The sequence below is a fragment of the Coccinella septempunctata genome, chromosome 8, assembly GCF_907165205.1.
Source record: "Coccinella septempunctata chromosome 8, icCocSept1.1, whole genome shotgun sequence".
Classification (NCBI taxonomy): Eukaryota; Metazoa; Arthropoda; class Insecta; order Coleoptera; family Coccinellidae; genus Coccinella; species Coccinella septempunctata.
Genome location: NC_058196.1, coordinates 19,963,668 through 19,983,448, shown reverse-complemented (window position 1 = coordinate 19,983,448; position 19,781 = coordinate 19,963,668). Strand labels below are relative to the sequence as shown.

The 19,781-nt window shown below is 42.5% G+C and overlaps 1 protein-coding gene across 8 annotated transcripts in view; it reads left to right on the top strand.

Moving 5' to 3' along the window:
- The window catches only part of LOC123319500 (disks large 1 tumor suppressor protein), a 693,102-nt gene that overhangs the window by 529,134 nt on the left and 144,187 nt on the right, over window positions 1-19,781 (top strand). The gene's annotated exons all lie outside the window — the stretch shown is intronic.

Genomic DNA, 19,781 nt, shown 5'->3' with positions numbered 1-19,781 from the left:
AATAGTACAAAATATTGCATTTACCGAAATTTGATCATGATACTGCCATTCGGGAAGTCGTGAATCTTGTAGGGAAATATTCAGGAAGTTCGGTATCTTGACGTTTCCTTATTTTTATATGTTTAATTGTTTGTTGTTTATACGAAATCACGTGAGTGGCTTTATGAAGTGCTCAGATTTCCACAACTATAATGCTCGACATCAAAATATTTTCTGTATACCCAAACCCAAAACGTCTTAATATGAGTCGTCACCAAGAATGACTTATTGTATAATGTATACAATCCTCTTTAGTAATTTGTATCTTTATCAGATGATAGAGATACAAATAACTGAACGATAAACAATTTGAAGGAGAAATAAAAACTCTGTTCATCCAGAAATGTTTTTATAGCATCAATGAATTCCTCACAAGTTCATTTAATTGACGTGTTAAAATTTTTTGTTGAAATTCACTTTTCATTTTATATAAATTATGGAATAATTGTAAAATTGTCTTCTTTTTCTTTTATGTTTGTATTACAACTCTCTGGACTTGTCATTTACATCACGGTTGGTCTGAAAGGATGAGTAAAGTGTATTTTATTGTATTGGTACTCCTTATATTGGCTGCCCGAAAGTATATATGGTACAGGCAAAACAATATTCAGAAACTATAACTTAACAACATAAAAATGACTCGAAAGATTCAAAAAACCAGGAAAAAACCGCTCTGTGTTCCAATTTTCTGAAACATGAACCACCGTATTGATTTTGGAAAAGTAAACATTAATATTAAAGAAAGAATTGCAAGGAGAGAAAAAAATTAGAAAGGATTTATATTCATTTGTATAAAAGCAATAATTTTAGATCAGATAAACTGATTACCTTAGCAAATTGTCTTACAGTTTTTCAATAAAATATAAACTCTACATACTACATAGAATAAGAGATTAAAATGAGATTATTCTTGTAGTGTTGTCGATTCGCGATTACTCGTACAGAGGAAGAATTTGAAGTGGTTAGAATTCGGTGAGGATATTCCGAGGGATATTCCCAGTTAACACAAAATATTTTATGGATATTCATTTCAAGTACGATTCAAGGCGGGATATCCGTGGACATTAAATGTACATACATAGGATATCCAACCACGATAGTAAGTAGGTAAGATATTCCATTAGGATTTGCTCAGTCTATTCGAAGGATATTCATTCAGAACTCATTATAAATATCTATACGTGGATATGAAATATAAATCCATAGGACATCCAACCACGGAAGTAAGTAGGATATCCCATTAGGATTTGCTCAGTCAATCCATAGGATATCCATTACAGGCGTCCTTAGGTTATCTATTGTGGATATCCATAAGACATCCAAAAAGGTCACACTGTCACATCCTATGGACGTCCATAGGATGTACTAGATCCTTCAACTTATATCTTTCGGACGTCCAACATATCCATCATGGATATCCATAGTATATTAATGGGATGTAGATTTCACTCGAATGAATGTGAGTAGTTGTTGTAATTTCAATTTTGGATTATTTCCAGAGTGAAATATATTTTAGAGATAATTTAATTAATATAGAAGATAGAAAAAGAGAAAGAATGTTGCTTTTTATATTGTTTCAAAATTTTTTGTTAGCCTGGAGGAGCAGATGAACAAACTCTGCGAAACGTCGTTGAATATAAAGTGGGCAAAATCCAGCCTAGAATTTTTTTCCCTTATCCCACAACATACACCTATATCTCATTTATCACGAAGTTCAATAACGTTCATGCAATCTTTGTGCATTTTTGTGATTGAGTGAAATACGAAATTAAATTAATTAAAGATGAGACTCAGGAAATAACAAATGCATATAAATGGAAATTTTAGAAGCTTTCAAGATTGATTACATTTTCCATATTCTAAATTCTGCTCTACGACAGTTTCGTGTGGTGAATCCTTGCACGTCCATCTTGTCACCTCTTACGTATTTTATGTGTCCAAGTGACGTTGCATTCCCATGCAACTCGTGGAGTGCCGCATTATGCTCTATCCGTTGCCAGATGGGGGCATGCAAAGGGGGGCGGATAGATAAAGACACGAAGACCCGCAAATGAAATTCCATCCAGTTCTGTCGTAACGGCGACCACGCGAATTATGACGGCGAAAAAGAAGTGTTAGTCTGAAAGCCGTGCGAGTCTTATTTCTCGTTGTGTGTTCCGTTGATTGAAACTTTTTCAGGAACCTTATCGATCCGAAAGGTCAAAGGGGCAGATCTAGCAGGATATTTCATTTGGAAATTTAGATTCAGTTGAAGCGGTTGCCTCCTCCACCCCTTCTCCATCTACCACAATCAGCCTTGATCTAGCCTTCAATAAACTGAGTGGCACAAAAAAACATCCAGTGATACTTAAAATGCTTTAATGATTTTTGGTATTCATTATTCACAGAATGAGTAAATTCCTAATGAAGTTGAATGAAGATGACCCTGCTGGTTTTTCAATTTTTTTTTCTAAATTATTACATTTTTAATTCTGATTCAAGGTTACGGAAATTAAAGAAAATCATAAACATTTCACGCCGTTTTCATTAATTTCTTGATGCAGCTCCGTGTAAACATATCATGAATTTGTTGATAAACGCGTTTCTGTTCGTCAGTGCTGATGAGCTAGAGGTATTAGCTATTACTTACTTACTGGAGTTGGAACCATACTATATAAACGAAATTGAGATCAACTTAATAAAAACATTCTTTTTTTTTCTTCTGACACTGTTTCATTTCATTTACTTTTTGTTGTACACTGAAGAAAATTATTTGAAACAATGAACATGACTTTAGCCTTGCGGCTTTCACACTCCTCTCCAGAGGAACATTCAATTATCCCAGATATCTCAGATATCAAAAGGATTAAGCTCTGTTGGAGCCCTTTCCAGGTTTTCGGGCTCGTGGTGGTGGTCAAGTCCGGGTCGCTCTTCGGCTCCCTGCCGTCGGTTGGATTCCTACTCCACCCGCATTTCCTGTCGGAGCAGACGGTGTTCCTCTCATTTTGCCATGCAGTTCCGTCTTCCTCATGACTCTATAGATATAATATTTTCGTCCAACTGAAGTTTTCTCAAGTTCTCTAGTAGTTTCTTCGGTATCAGGCCTGTAGATGATATGACAATAGGGATGGTCTTGACATCTTTCAGCTGTCTCCTGGTTTGTTCCTCGAGATCTCTGTACTTTGAAATTTTTTCAGTGTGCCTATCTAGAAGATTGTTATTATTTGGAATCGCCACATCGATGAATAGTGCTCTGTCCTCATCCTTATTGAGCAATATGAGGTCTGGTCTATTGTGGGTTATTTTCCGGTCTGTGAGAACCGTGAGATCCCAGTAGAGCTTGTGATGTTCATTTTCCACAGCATTCATTTTCCACAGCATCCAGATGGTAATTGTAATAAGGAACCTTTTTCGAACTTAGAAGTTGGTGTTTTAGTGCCAATTCTGGGTGGAGAATCTTGGCAACTGCATCATGTCTACTCTTGTACTCCGTACCCGCGAACTTCTGACATCTCCCGGTGATGTGCTGGACAGTCATGTGTCTCATAGCCATAACGACAGCTATCGTCCGCCACTGAGGCATCCTTGGCGATGTATTTCATGTAATTTCTTGTTGGAATAACCTGATCCTGGATGGCGAGCATGAAGCTCTTTGTCTCAGGAAACAACCTTCCGGAAGTCAACCAGTAGTTCGACGCAGATATGTCGACGTAATCATGGTTGGCCTCGTTCTGGTGCCTTCCATGCAAAGGTTTGCCGATCAGTTTCTGCATTTTACTTTCTGCAGAGTGTTCGACGGTTTCCAAGTGGTCCTGTTGTAGCTTTAACGGCCTAGAACTGTCAGCAACATAAACTACTCGATGGAGTTCTGACGAAGCAGCCTTGCTCAGGAAATATTTTCGAAGTCCTTCAATTTCCTGGGACATAAGGTTGGACAAATCAGTTTCTTGCTGTTTTTTCTGAGCTATTGCAAATAGCTTTTTCCGAGTTAATGTGAATTTACTGATTGCCTATTGCCGATAGTTGTTATTTTCATTTGTGCGAAAGGCTGAAAATAATGCCGAGGAACTTTATCAGGGGCGCTCCCCGTCCAGTGTTCTCACGGTACCGGAAGTCTGACTGTCGGTGCGCGGACCCCTGAAAAGACGAAAAGTAACGGATATCCGAATCCTGCCGTTTTGTTTTGTTCCGACCTGTTATTCTGTAATTTTTAGGCTGAATTTCTTCACACTTTCCGATAACTCAAAGTCTTGGTTCTGGCTGGCGAACTAGACGGTTTCGATATCTGTGATCCCTGTTTCTTTACTCTGCAAAATAACCATTCTGACATAATAGTCAGAGAGTTGTACGTACATCCCTTCCACAGAACTCACCATCCTGTCATTCCCTCAAAACAGATGTTCGTGCGACACATAAGAGAAGATTCACATAAGGAGGGCAAAATACAGAAATAGTATTTTTTCCTGATTGAAGCGGTATTGATCATTATCGCCCCAGAAACCATATGTCATAACACGCATAACACACCTATATTTCATGAGAAACTATTCATGCGCCTCAAAAATAATGTATCATATTTGATAGATCATCTATCCAGGAATACGATTCAAAAAACAGTTTGAAAAAATTCCTTCATTTGGGTGTAATTCTCTTGAATATTCGAAAATCTCCAATATCTCGAAAACCAAGGCACTTTTACTAAACGTAAAATATATTTTTCTAAACCGCCATAGAGTCATCTAGCTGCATGCTCCATATTATCCATTCATTACGCCACACCCTGTATGTAAGTCATGATTGTGAGAGCAGCAATTTAGGGCATGCCAAGGTAAGTCAGAACAATACGAGGCAAACCATCGAAGTAATTCAAAAGCTAGCCAGTGTTTTCATCACTGGAGCTATGAGCTATAAGAATGTGCCCAACAAGGGTACTAGAGATCATTACAGATTTCATACTTCGTCACCTTGTGATGGGAAGAATAGCGCATGAGGCCTTCCTTAGAATATCCAGGAAAGGTACAGGAGATGAAGAGAATTAGGAATCAGAGAGCCTTGGCCTCTCTGACTTACACACCATCAACTAATCGTCCCAGTAACAACGATAAAAATAAAGAATACAGGCATCAAGAAAACATTCACATGATGCTGAGTAAAAAGGAAGATTGGGAAAGGTAAGCCACCTCCCAAATCCTCGAAAGAAATACTATTAAATGGTACACAGATGGTTCTAAAACCACGACAGATACTGGATCAGAAGTATTCGGGACTGGCATCAAATGCTCACCACTATCCCTAGGCCACTGTCAAAGCGTCTTTCAGGCAGAAACATTCGTAATCGAGCGATGTGTGGGAATGAATCTAAAACCATCAGGAACATGATATTGACATTGACATACATTCTGACAGTCAGTCAGTGATCAACCAAAACATTTACCGTATCCCGATTGGATTGCATTCGCCAGGCAACCGTTGGAAAGCGTTCAGATGGTTTTTGCAATGCCACACTGACTTGTCCCCACGTTCAGAGAAAAATACACTGAGAGTCCCCTAAACGTTGGTGGGACTGAAATCGTAGTATTGGTATAGAAGTTGTCACGTAAATTGCGTCTCTTGAAATTAAATAATCGTTGAAGACAGGAATTAATCACATTCAGATCAAAATATCCGCATACTGTCATCTATTAAATAAAACTCCACTTATTTCGTATGTAGATCGGGTTTATACGAGAAATACATTTTTGCTTGTCGTTTAGGTATCCGTAAAAAGCGATTTGCCGTCATCTTTCATCTAAAAAACTAATCGAATGAAGTGTGCATGTCGGAGATAGGCAACAGTGTGGAAAAGTGCCTGTGTCGGTTCTTTCCGAGATTTTATTTCCACTTTTTTTCGATGTAGAATTGATTTACAGTTTTTGCTGCGTACGCAGATGAGTCACCAGATTGATTGATAAATGTGTGGGTCGGAGATACGTACCTACTATGAATTGTAGAGATAAAATTTTTATTATATCCCGGAAAATATCCATGTTAGACTGCCTTCAGCGATAATGTTGTGTTGGATTAAAGTTTGATATTAGGGAACAAAAATAATATTAACAAAGGCTGATTATTGAATTGGCGTGACCGATATTTGATGAAAATCCATGATTGAACCCAAAAAGATTTTCGACAAAATGGGTTTTTGAACCAAATCACGTGTTTCGCCATCACAATAGCATCTTCAGGTGTTTGAAGGGGAGGCTTTTTTTCAACCAAAGATAGAACTGGTCAAAATGAAGCATTTCTCCAAAAATCAACCTATAACAAAACTTTCAGAATGACAAAGTTGAAAAAACAATTGAAAATGATAACTGAAATAGATCCTAATACGACCCTAGACCGTTTTTTTGCCGCATTATTCAAAGCAGTGGGAAAAAACTGATGTCCTGATTGGACCATGTGGTTTCGTTTAGGATATTGGCTCGTTCGATATTTACTAATGAAAATGGAAACTTAGGATTGCCGAATTGTTTTATGAAATAGCTCATTTCGATAGAAACTGACAGAAGAGACTTAGGACACAGGTGTAAAAAATATAATAATACTTCAAAATCTTACCAATAAAATTCGTCTAAATTATTCACGAATTTTCTCACAATGGGCATCACAATCTTCTTGTTCGAACATTCCAACAATCGTTGTAATATGGGATGAAATGGGGAACATCAAAGTACTTTTTCAACATAACTAACATAAGCACTTTCAAGAAACGGCCTCGATTTTCAAATTTTTTTTTCACCCTCAATTGCACGATACAACAATTATGATTCAAAAGTGACCTGATCCATCTAATCCGATGAACTTGGTATTCAACCCTTCATTGTCCAGCCTATGTCTATGTTTTATTTCGTGTTTGCGATGCCGGAGTCACCTTCCACAGTCCCGTACTTGAAATTCAATGAAATTTTGTCGAAATTCTAGGGATTGTATGTCAGCCATCTTGGATATTTTATATAGACAATGTTTGGTTAAACGACTTATTTTGATGAGTTCTACCTTCTGTCAAAAAAAGCCTCACCTTTGAAAACACCCTGTATATTATTATCTCTGCGAAGAATTTCTTTGAGTTTTTATTTTTATATTTTCATGTTTGTTTATCATTATTGAGTATATTCACGATATTTTTCTCCGCTAGACACATACAAAAACCCATATATTCATCAGAGTCGAACTCACTATATTCGTTTTTGTGCTGAAAAGTTCGTCGAACAGCCGCAGAGTAGTTCACTAAAAGTGCATTATAGCATATATGCTACATGAAAAGAATCATATGAAAATAGATACTTTTTCCACATTCATTTATTGCTCTAATTTTCTTCATTATTTTTCCTGATCTGAAACCATTTATCTTATATATTTTATTCAAGAAATAATAAAAAGTTGCCCATTAAAATATTAAATTGCTAGTGTCGAAAATATAACAATTATGTCACGAACGTTCTATCATCAACGGATATGTGAAACAATTCTCTAAAACTCGTATCAAGGCGTTGATTAAATAACAGTATTCCCTAATTGCTGCTGAACCCTCAGCAATTTACACTGCTCGGTTCACTCCTCATTCCCGAATACACACCCTTCAAGGATCTCGTTTCACGATGCATACCTCTCCTATCTCCTCGACGACAATTACAACGCGACACTATGTGTAATCTCGACCTACTTAAACCAACAGAAAAAAGCTACATAGGATTCGCCAGGCATCAGCTCGGTATACCCCCGGGTGGGTAAATATTTGTACGAGACAAAGCGTGTTAATCCCGGCGCCTTCCAGATATTTAGCGAAACCCTTCAACATCTGGCATGTTCTCCCGTATTAATGCAGGCGAGACGAGGCGTTTTCATGCCTCTGGCTAAATTCTCTTGGCGTCCACGAATGGGTCTGTTCCAAAGGGGAAATGAAAGTTTGGTAGACCGTTGTTTGTTGAAACGAACTTGTCCTGCTTGTTATTGCATTTTATTGGAAAATGGAAGTGTATTTTTCACATACCTACCTAGCTAATAAATATACAGGGATAGGCATTCGACTTGTAACTTATCACAAAAACTTAAAATAAAAAAACTGTTAGGCAGGTATAAAAGGGGGAAGAAAATGAACATTTTTTTAACCTTGAATTCATCCCTTAACGGGAATCTCCTACCCGAACACTGGGTTGGACATATGAGGATATTGGATCAACTAGACTCAAACCTCTTGGCAAAACCGTCGGATGTTGTGCCAATCATATTCTATTTCAAAACGTCCTTTGAAACGGTCATAGCTGACCGTCCTAGTGCAATAAGTTTCGTAAATCGTTGGGACAAAAAGTCATCCACGTGGTTAACTGATGGATCAAATAGGAAAAGGGGCACCGGCATTAGCGTATATGGACCTTAATTGAGGATCTCCAAAACCCTAGGAGGTGAACCCTCTATTTTACAAACCGAGACACTGGCTGTTTAAGTATGCGCTTAGGAGTGTCTCAAAATGAACCTCTAAGGTGCGCATGTCTATATCACCACGGACAGCCAGGCTATGCTGAGGTCCCTGGTATCACACTGCCAGAGATCTCTGCTGACATGGGAGTGCCGTAATACCATAAAGCAATTGGCCAGAGACAGCAAAGTGACTCTACTGTGGGTACTAGGGCACTGTGGTGTTGAGGGAAACGAGAAAACCGATGAACTTGCAAAAAGACCATCAAGGTTAATACCTGCTGGACCTGAGCCTTTCTGTGCTTGTAAAGTACCAATACAAGGCAGCGGTCCAACAATGGGAGTTGAACAACAGATAAACCCATTGGAGAAACACTCCTGGCTTACTCAGTCAAAGAAATTCGTGATGATTTCACCGACCTACACCAGAAAACTGCTTGAGCTGTCACGAGCTGAGCTTCGGGTGATGGTGAGACTGCTGACAGGGCACTGTCGGTACAAATATCATTTGCACCGTATGGGTAAGTCAGCAAATGAGATTTGTAGGCCCTGTGGATCAGAAGCAGAAACAGCTGAGCACATGGTATGCAAGTCCAGAGCTGGCGGACCTAAGAACCACGTGTTAAGTCGTGAAAGAAGAATGTTGTGTTGCCTAGGTGGTCTGCTTCGGGGGTTTTTTCGACCCGAGAACTAGCGCCATACGGCTTTCGGCGAAAGCATACATCGCGACTTGCGTACGACATATAAGTCAATGTCCTCAGTTTGTTTACCACGAGAACGTGCTTCTAATAAATTCAGAAAAGTTATTAAAATTCATTGCTATTCTATCATCTAAAGTTGAGGAAGATTTGTTTCGCAAACTTCTCGTCACCATACGATTATTCATCTGTTTTCTTCCGTGAAGAAATATTCATCTGCTTTCTTCGGTCATCTGTTTGGACGGAAAATTTGAGGTTGAGCAACCAAAACCAAAGGTGAAGTGCCCTTGGAGCCTTGTGCAACCGGTGGAGTGATCGCCACGAAGCAAGTGCAGAGGAGGTTATCCCCTTTTTCCCTCCTGGAGCCAATTCTGCTACTGAGTTGAGTGGAGGATCACAGGACTTCATACGTCAACGTCGACTTCTGGGTGAGTGCCTTCATCTGATCGGTTGCTCAATTTTCGTAATTATTTTCATCTGAAATTGATCGTTGCAGTTGCCGATCATTTATTGGTGCCGAAACCCGGGAATCTTTAGATATTCAGTCTAATTGCATTCATCTGATTGCTTTCATTTCATATTTCATTGTCGTTATTTCATTCGGAGAAATTAACAGTGCAATTCTTTATTTGTTTTTTTTTGTTATCGCTCATCATCTGTTTGTTATCTTCGCATCGTCTGTTCATTTCAGCGAAGTTTTCGGAATTCATTTAGCTACCGGGGTTGTTCAAGAAGTAAAATGCCGTCGATGGATAAATTGAAGGCTTTGATCAACGAATCCATCGTCAAGCGAGAAAATGCTTTCGCCGCGGCCTCTACTTTATTTAAATTAATTAAAGGGTTGACTAATGAGGCAGATGTGGCCAATATGTGTTTATCTGAGCTCTTTAAGATAGAGAAGGCCTTCAAAGAGGCTGATGAGTTGATTGTTAAACTCAACTCTCAGTTGGAGGAGCCAGAACGGGACGGATCGCCATCGAAATTCGCGGCATTTTTTGAGATTTGCCTGCAGATCCGCGCTGCCCACAGTCAGCTGACTGCGTCTACGTCGGTCGCAAAGACGGGTTCATCCTCCTCTGTTGACCTTCCGATTCCTCGGGTCGAGTTGCCATGTTTTCATGGTAAAATCGAAGAATGGCCCGGCTTCATCGCACTATTCGACGCTCTTGTGCATCAAAGCAACTCCCTGGCGCCTGTTCAAAAATTTCACCTGCTAACGTCTGCTCTCTCAGGTGAAGCGGCTTCTGTCATCTCCGGCTTTGAGCTAAATTCAGTCAATTATCCTCTGGCTTATCAGGCCCTTTACGCTCGGTACCAAAATCCCCGTCGGCTGGCTGACTTGTATGTGAACCAGATACTGGATTCGCGGCCGGCGTCTGTTTCTTCTTTATCCCAGTTGAAACAATTCGCCACCACGCATCAAAATGCCATCAACGCCCTCAAGGCATTGCCCATTCCAGATTTGGCTGATTATCTTCTGTTTTCTCTTGCCTTGCGCAACTTAGACGTACCATCTCGCCAGCTGTTCGAGGGGCAATTATCCTCTGATGACTTTCCTAACCTCACCCAATTGCTCGAATTCACCAATCGACAATTACGAGTGTTGGAAAGCACTTCCATCACTTCGTCCCGTGCGTCTGCGCCAAAGAGGCCGCCTAGACCTCAATCACCAGTGGGGTCAGCGTCTGCTCCTTCATCGTCTGGGCCCTCCTCTGCTGGTCCGTCCTCCCGTCGTCCTGCCTATGCAGGTGTGCGTCCTCCTACATCTTCTGGTTCGTCGTCAGTGTGTGTGTTCTGCTCGGCGAATCACTCAATTCGCCAGTGTCGTGAGTTCAAAGCCATGACCATCCATCAGCGAAGAGCTTTCGTGACTGAGAGGCGATTATGTAGAAATTGCATGTCATCGTTCCACGCCACTGCTGATTGTGGTTCGGATCAGTGCTGTCACACGTGCGGGGGGCGTCACCATACGATTCTTCATCTGGCACCTGTTGGCCCTACGCCCTCTCTTGGTACCCAAACGGAGGAGAAACCAACGAATCAGACTCCCTCTCAACCTTCTGGTTCGTCGGAGCCGCCAGCCCGTGCCTCCACCTCTCGAGGTAGTTCAGTGAGAGGCCGAAGGACTGGCCTGGGGGGGTCTCGCACGCCTCCTAAGGGGTCAAGTTCAGCATCTTCTGGAAGCGGTTCCGAATGACTGCGAATGCGGTCAGCTTGTGGTAACCACTTGTTCCCGTCTTCTCGTCTGTTCTCTTCTTGTCATCTGTTTTCCTCTGTACGGTCTGCCTTGCGTAAGAGTAATAGTCCTGACCACCTTATGCCTACCGCTTGGATCCGCTTAGATAACCAGCGGAATGTTGTATTCGGCCGAGCTCTTCTCGATTCCGGCTGCCAACACACCCTCATCACCCGAGCTTGGGCCACCAAGCTTCGTCTGCGCATTCACCCTGAAGTTGTTCAACTTCGCACCTTAAGTAACGCAGATCGGTTTCGTATCCAAGGGTACGCATACGTTAGCCTCTGTCACCAAGGGGACCCCCCCCATCTCATCATCAAGGCCTACGTCATTGACAGCCCCATAGATCCTCTCCCTGTCCAAGCGTTTAATGGCCGATGGCCCGAGTTTCAGCAATTCAACCTAGCTGACCCACTCTTCTATCTGCCTCGTATCATAGGGATGTTGATTGGATCGGATGTGCTCCCTCATCTTATTCTTCCTGGCACGATGTGCCCATCGTCTGAACTTCCGGGGGCATTGTCTACCACCTTAGGTTGGGTGCTTTATGGGCCCTATGCTCGCCATCGCAAGAAGACTAAACATGTTTCCTTCTCACCTGACACTGTCAACAGTCGCGCTCATCAGGGCTCTCGGCAGCGCGCCTCTCCCTCGTCTTCTGCAGGGTCATCATCTGCTGTACGTTCTCCGTCTTCTTCGCCGCCCAAATCCCCCGTTTCAGTGATCACCTATCAATCTTCCTCTGACAACACTAACTCTGACATAAAATCTCCTGCTGCTGCTGACCTTCAAACCATGGATATGACCCCCTGGCAGCCGTCGGACCAGGAACTTGTCAACATCGTTCGGCGCTTCTGGGAACTTGACAGGGTACCTGACGTGCTTCCGCTGACCCCAGCCGAGAGGGAGTGTGAGATGATGTACTGCGCTGATGTCACCCGTGACTCCAACGGAAGGTACACTGTCGGTTTGCCCTTGACGTCGTCTAGGCTGGGCACCTCCGTCAACGTGGCAACTAGACAATTTATTCGGCTCGAACATCGTCTGGATAATAACCCTACCCTTCGTGTCGCTTATCATGAGTTCATGCGAGATTATCTCGAGAGTGGCCATATGGAATTGGTCCCTGAGTCTTCTGATTGTCCGCGATATGAGCCATATTATATCCCTCACCATCCCGTACATCGTCCCGATGATCCTCCTGATAAAATTCGTGTAGTCTTCAATGCCTCTTGTGCATCCGCTAATGGCAAATCACTCAACGATCTTCTGCTGACAGGTCCGAAGCTGCAAGCGGACATTTCCACCCTCCTGCTTCGCTTTCGTCTATATCGCTTTGTCTTCACCGCCGACATTAGGCAGATGTACCGACAGATCCTGATACTCCCTGAGCAAAGGGACTATCAACGTATAGTCTGGCGTTTTAGCAAACACGAACCTCTCCAATATTATCGTCTGAACACCGTCACGTATGGAGTTTCTTCTGCTCCCTTCATAGCACTTAGGACCCTTCGACAACTGGCTTCGGATGACGGACCCAAGTTTCCTGCTGCTAGGCAAGTATTGCTGGATGAAATTTATGTTGATGACATCTTGACAGGCTGTTCATCCGAGGCTGAAGCTCTCGAGTTGCGACAGCAAGTGCAGGATCTGCTCAAGGCGGGCGGTTTCGAGCTACGCAAATGGGCTACTAATCATCTTCCTCTGCTAGACGGTGTTCCGGCCGACCATTGTAGAGAATCCTCGTCCACTGACCCCCTTCTTCTCGATCGTGAACCAGGTCTCAAGATTCTGGGGCTTGGGTGGAACCCTTCATCTGATCACTTCTTCTATTCTGTTCGGTCGACTTCAACGGCAATCACCAAGCGAACTGTGCTGAGTCAGATGGCTAAAATCTTCGACCCTCTGGGATGGTTAACTCCTGTTACCTTCTATGCTAAAATCTTCTTCCGTCAGCTCTGCCTACTCCATCTGGAGTGGGACCAACCTCTTTCGAATGAGGTTCAGCGCCCATGGTTGCAATTTCAGTCCCAGCTCCCCACTTTGTCAGAGCTTCACATACCACGATTCATCCCTGACGTTTCTTCTTCTACGCATCGGTTGGTTGGCTTCTGTGATGCTTCTGAATCAGGCTACGCTGCGGTCGTTTATCTCCGCACTTTTGCATCGTCTGGTCACTGCCAGGTGTCTCTTCTAGCGGCCAAATCAAAAATTGCTCCTTGCAAGGCTATAACTCTACCTCGTTTGGAGCTGTGCGGTGCTCATCTTCTCGCAAAGCTTATGCATCACCTGTCCACTCGCGTGTTGCAGCATCTCGGCGCTGAGTGCATGGCCTTCTGTGACTCTTCTGTGGCCTTGTCGTGGATCCGCGGCGAGAGTCACAGGTGGAAGACATTTGTCGGCAATCGGGTTGCTGAAATCCAAGATCTCATTCCCTCTGACTGCTGGAGACATGTAGTGTCTGAGGACAACCCAGCTGATTGTGCCTCTCGAGCATTGATTCCTGCAGACATTCATCATCACCCATTGTTGTGGCGGGGTCCTCACTGGTTGTCTTTCGACTCATCCTTATGGCCCTTTTCCTCTGTTGATTCATCTCAAACTGATGGAGTAGACGAAGAAGCCAAGCCGATCTCCGCCTTGATGTTAGCGGCTATCTTCGATGAACCCACCATGATTGACCGCTTTTCCTCGTATCTTCGACTCAAGCGGGTCATCGCCTTTTGTCGAAGATTCATAATGAATACTCGTGGTACATCATTCCCTCGGTCAGGTTTTCTTTCCTCTGTTGAGCTCCAGGAGGCGGAAGCCTGCTTAATACGTCTGGTCCAATCTGTTTATTTCGCCGAGGAGTTGTCTGAGCTTCGAAAGCCATCTTCTCGTCTTCGGCTCATCATGAAGCTTCACCTTTTTTGTGACGAGCATGGACTTATTCGTGTTGGAGGCCGCCTGTCAGCGGCCTTGTTGCCGTATAGACACAAACACCCTGTTCTTCTGCCAAAGAATAGCCATCTCACTCATCTGATTATCGATGATGCCCATTATCGTCTCCTGCACGCCGGCGCTTTAGCTACTCATTCATATATTCGTCGCCGGTACTGGATTCTGGACGGACGTAATGTAGTACGCAATCGACTGCGCAGGTGCAATCGATGCTTCTCGTGCAAACCTCGTCCCCTGGTACAACCAATGGGCAATCTGCCCCCGGAGCGACTATCCTCTGCTATGGCCTTTCTTACCACTGGTGTCGACTACGCCGGACCCTTTTACGTCACGAGTGCCCGACTACGTGGGGCTGTCAGCACGAAGGCATACCTGGTTGTTTTCATCTGCTTCACCACCAAGGCAGTTCACCTAGAATTGGCATCTGAGCTGTCCACTCCAGCGTTCATCGCTGCTTATCGGCGGTTCGTTGCGCGCCGCGGTCACCCTTCCGTCATCTTTTCCGACAACGGGACCAACTTCGTTGGAGCTCATAACTACCTTCGTGACCTTGGTCGCTTATTGTCAGCTCCACAACATCAGCAGAGTCTTTGTGATGCTGCCTCGTCGTCTGGAACCGATTGGCGATTTATACCCCCTTCCAGTCCTCACTTTGGCGGCCTTTGGGAGGCCGCTGTGAAATCTGCTAAGCATCATCTCACTCGCGTTATCGGCGAGCAGAAACTCACTTACGAGGAATTTCTCACCGTCTGTACACAGGTTGAGGCTATTCTCAACTCCCGTCCTCTGTATCTTCCCTCATCTGACCCTTCGGATTTTGAGGCCCTCACACCGGGGCATTTCTTGATTTTCCGCCCCCTCAACGCTCCTCCTGACCATGATGTCAGTTCCGTGTCGGTGAATCGCTTATCTCGTTGGCAGCTAGTCCAGCGATTCCAGCAGGATTTTTGGAAGCGCTGGCGTCAGGAATACTTGCATACCTTGCAGCAACGTCATAAGTGGTTGCAGCCGTCTACCCCTATCCTTCCGGGCACTGTGGTCATCATTCGAGATGATGGTCTTCCTCCTCTGAAGTGGAGTATCGGCCGTATATCATCTGTTTTTCCCGGAGCTGACTCCACAACTCGTGTGGCTGATGTTGCCACCCCTTCTGGGACAATTCGGCGACCAATCGTCAAGCTGTGTCCTCTTCCAAGTCAGTAGATGACTTTCTTCTTTCGTCTGTTCACTCCTTTCAGTTGGTCTTACTGAAGGGATCCTTCAGGGCGGGCGGCATGTTAAGTCGTGAAAGAAGAATGTTGTGTTGCCTAGGTGGTCTGCTTCGGGGGTTTTTTCGACCCGAGAACTAGCGCCATACGGCTTTCGGCGAAAGCATACATCGCGACTTGCGTACGACATATAAGTCAATGTCCTCAGTTTGTTTACCACGAGAACGTGCTTCTAATAAATTCAGAAAAGTTATTAAAATTCATTGCTATTCTATCATCTAAAGTTGAGGAAGATTTGTTTCGCAAACTTCTCGTCACCATACGATTATTCATCTGTTTTCTTCCGTGAAGAAATATTCATCTGCTTTCTTCGGTCATCTGTTTGGACGGAAAATTTGAGGTTGAGCAACCAAAACCAAAGGTGAAGTGCCCTTGGAGCCTTGTGCAACCGGTGGAGTGATCGCCACGAAGCAAGTGCAGAGGAGGTTATCCCCTTTTTCCCTCCTGGAGCCAATTCTGCTACTGAGTTGAGTGGAGGATCACAGGACTTCATACGTCAACGTCGACTTCTGGGTGAGTGCCTTCATCTGATCGGTTGCTCAATTTTCGTAATTATTTTCATCTGAAATTGATCGTTGCAGTTGCCGATCATTTACCACGTATATAGGGAAACCGGTCCTAGATACTCACGAGGTGACGGCTAAAGCTCCTAAGAATGTTGTCGGTTTTATCAACACCATTGACGACCTCCTTGGGTTCCTATGAATGAGTAAGGTAGAGAACAAAATATCTACATCTTTACATGGTCGCAGTTCCGGAAGGCTAATAGTGCCACAACGACCTCGGTTCAAATAATAATAATAACTCCATCGAGTAGTTTGTGTTGCTGATAGTTCTACACCGTTAAAGCTATAACAGGATCACTTGGAAACCGTCGAACACTCGGCAGAAAGTAAAATGCAGAAACTGATTGGCAAACCTTTGCATGGAAGGCACCAGAACGAGGTCAACCATGATTACGTCGACATATCTGCGTCGAACTACTGGTTGACTTCCGGAAGGTTGTTTCCTGAGACAGAGGGCTTCATGTTCGCCATCTAGGATCAGGTGATTTCAACAAGAAATTACATGAAATACATCGCCAAGGATGCCTCAGTGGCGGACGATAGCTGTCGTTATGGGTGTGCGACACATGAAACCATCCAGCACATCACCGAGGGATGTCAGAAGTTCGCGGGCACGGAGTACAAAAATAGACATGATGATATTGCCAAGATTCTTCACCAAGAATTGGCACTAAAACACAAACTTCTAAGTTCGAAAAAGGTTCCTTATTACAATTACCATCCGGATGCTGTGTTGTAAAATGAACATCACAAGCTCGACTGGGATCGCACGGTTCTCACAGACCGGAAAATAACCCACAATAGACCAGACCTCATATTGCTCAATAAGGATGAGGACAGAGCACTACTCATCGACGTAACAATTCCAAATAATAACAATCTTCTAAATAGGCACACAGAAAAAATTTCAAAATACAGAGATCTCGAGGAACAAACCAGAAGACAGTGGAAGCTGAAAGATATCAAGACCATCCCTATTGTTATTTCATCTACAGGCCTGATACCGAAGAAACTACTAGAGAACTTGAGGAAACTTCAGAAGGCGGTACTGCTCGGAACGGCGAGAACTGTACGCAAGTACATGGGGAATGCAGAGGAACACCGTCTGCTTCGACAGGAAGTGCGGGTGGATCAGGAATCCAACCGACAGCAAGAAGCCGAGGAGCGGCTCGAACCCGATCACCACCACGAGTCCGAAAACCTGGAGGCTCCAACAGAGCTTAATCCTTTTGATATCTGAGAAATCTGGGATAAGTGAATGTTCCTCTGGAGAGGAGTGTGAAAGCCGCAAGGCTAAAGTCATAATAACCTTGACTTCAAGGTCATATAATTTTTCATAAAATTTCTGTTAAGAAAACAGTAAAAAAGATCCTCAGAGAGATGAAACTTTTCTTTCAAACGCAGTTAAAGGTGAAGAAAAAGGTGGAAAAGACTGACACAAAATTCAACTGTTTCCTGCTATATATTTATTAGGCGTATTGTGGAATGGAGACAAAGACAACAAGAAAAAATTAAATTATGGTGCTACGATGCCTGAATAATCAAATTTTGTGGAAAATTAGATAGGAAATCGTAGAATGCATGCACTGAGCCCTACCTCTCTCCGCCGAATTGATATGCATAAAGAGCAATCAAGTTGGGAACTCGTATCGGAATACAACATCCTTCCCCTTCATCAGCTCTTGTATTTATTAGATCGTAAATTTCTTTTATCATCCCTTCTTACGGTTCGTCATACAAAACTTTTTAATTGAGCACCCTTTCCTGCTGCAGAACTTCGGACATAACTACCATCTTAAAAATCAAAACTTCCACGGAAGTTTCAATTTCAAAGTTGTCGTGCCAGTTCACGGAACGTCCATAATGAGCGAAGGAAAGTTTTGAGAGGCTGTACCAGCCACCTTTCGTTCTATCGATTAACACAGCTACGACGCGAAGGAATCCAATTCGGAAAATATAGTTGTAAGGAGCAAGTTTATTAATTGCACCAGAAAATGTTTTTGTGATAGACTAAGTGGAATCTAACTTTCGAAAAATATCACACAAAGAGCTCGAGAATGTGTCATCCGTTTTTTTCTAGCTGCTATATAGTTCTCGAGATCCCTTCAGTAGACAACGAATTTCGCCCACACTGCACATACTCATGCGTATCAGATATTCATACAGATAGTAATTCTTGGTGTTGCAGATGTGTTGACCCATAAATCTGACACAAATCATGGGGCTTTTTCTTAATCTGACAGTTTTAATATGATTACAATGCATTTTTTCGAAATATCTTTCTTCTTATACCTCTAATAGTTTTGTAAATCAACTCCGAATGGTCTTGGATTTAACTCAAAGTCACTGAATTCATAAAAACTAATAATCTGATTTCATACAGAACCAAACAAAGGAGTTCGCAAAATTCAGTTTATTTTCGTTTTTCTTGGAATGAATTTCCTTCCAACATGGCACCTAAATTCCTCCGAACTTTCTGATCCTTTCATTACTTCAACTATCTCCAAAGGACAATAACAGGAATGTAAACTGATAACATGGATGAACTATTTTTGGAAGTGCATATTTTCAGCGTTGGAAAATGTTCTGAAGGGTTCTTTCTGAGGAAGAATAGCGCAAACACTAGTGTAGTTCGCGGTCTTCCAGTGGTTGGAAAGTTTCAAGTAAGCAAAACTTCCGTGTTCGTAATTAACAAATGTTAGACGTTAGGTGTTCGGATAATTCTACAGGGATGTATGTACTGACAAAAAACGACAGCTATGGTTTTCTGTGAAACGAGTGTTCCATAAATTGCACGTGTTCAACTATCACAAAAAAACCACTTCAGTTGGATGAAGGCAGAACTCGATAAAGATTTCAGATGATTTGATCAGAATTCACTATATTTGAAGAATCATACAAAGTGGTTATATACGGATAGACTTGAAAATAAATGCCTAGAATTCTTTCTGAGCCAGCTCCATGATTATTCGCTGAGTGTAATACAAAATGATGACTTCAAAATTTTTCACTATTAACAATCACGAGACTTGGAAATCAAAGGCAATGAATATATACAGGATGAGTTTACTCCCACGAACATTTTAAAAGTAGATTCTTGAGATCAAAAGAAACATTTTTTTTATATCATTTTTTCCGATCTACGTTGAAATATTGATACGAGTCAAAACCTCACCCTGTATAGCCGCAGTAATATCCACATAAACAATTCACGTGTATCACAAGATCCACTGAAATAACTCCTTCAAAATAGTCTGGATCAAAATCTATTTCGAATTAGTTTCTAAGTCTTCAGGTGAAAAACGAATGCAGAGATTTAATCTGACCTTGGAGTTTGAATTCAAGGTCATTTCGAGGTCAAATAGATTTATTGAATGAAGAATATACATCTCTTAAACAATCTTTATATAATATTAATCTTCGTGAAAAACTAAAAATATTTTGTCTCCTTCGTTTGTTACATAAATTGAATTTCTTCCGAGATATGTAGTGTTTCATAATTAAGTTGAGATGTTCACTATGTTGCAAATAAATATTCAGCAGAATCTAAGTGACGACTCAGCAATTTGAGAACATTATGCATATTTCTCAGATCATC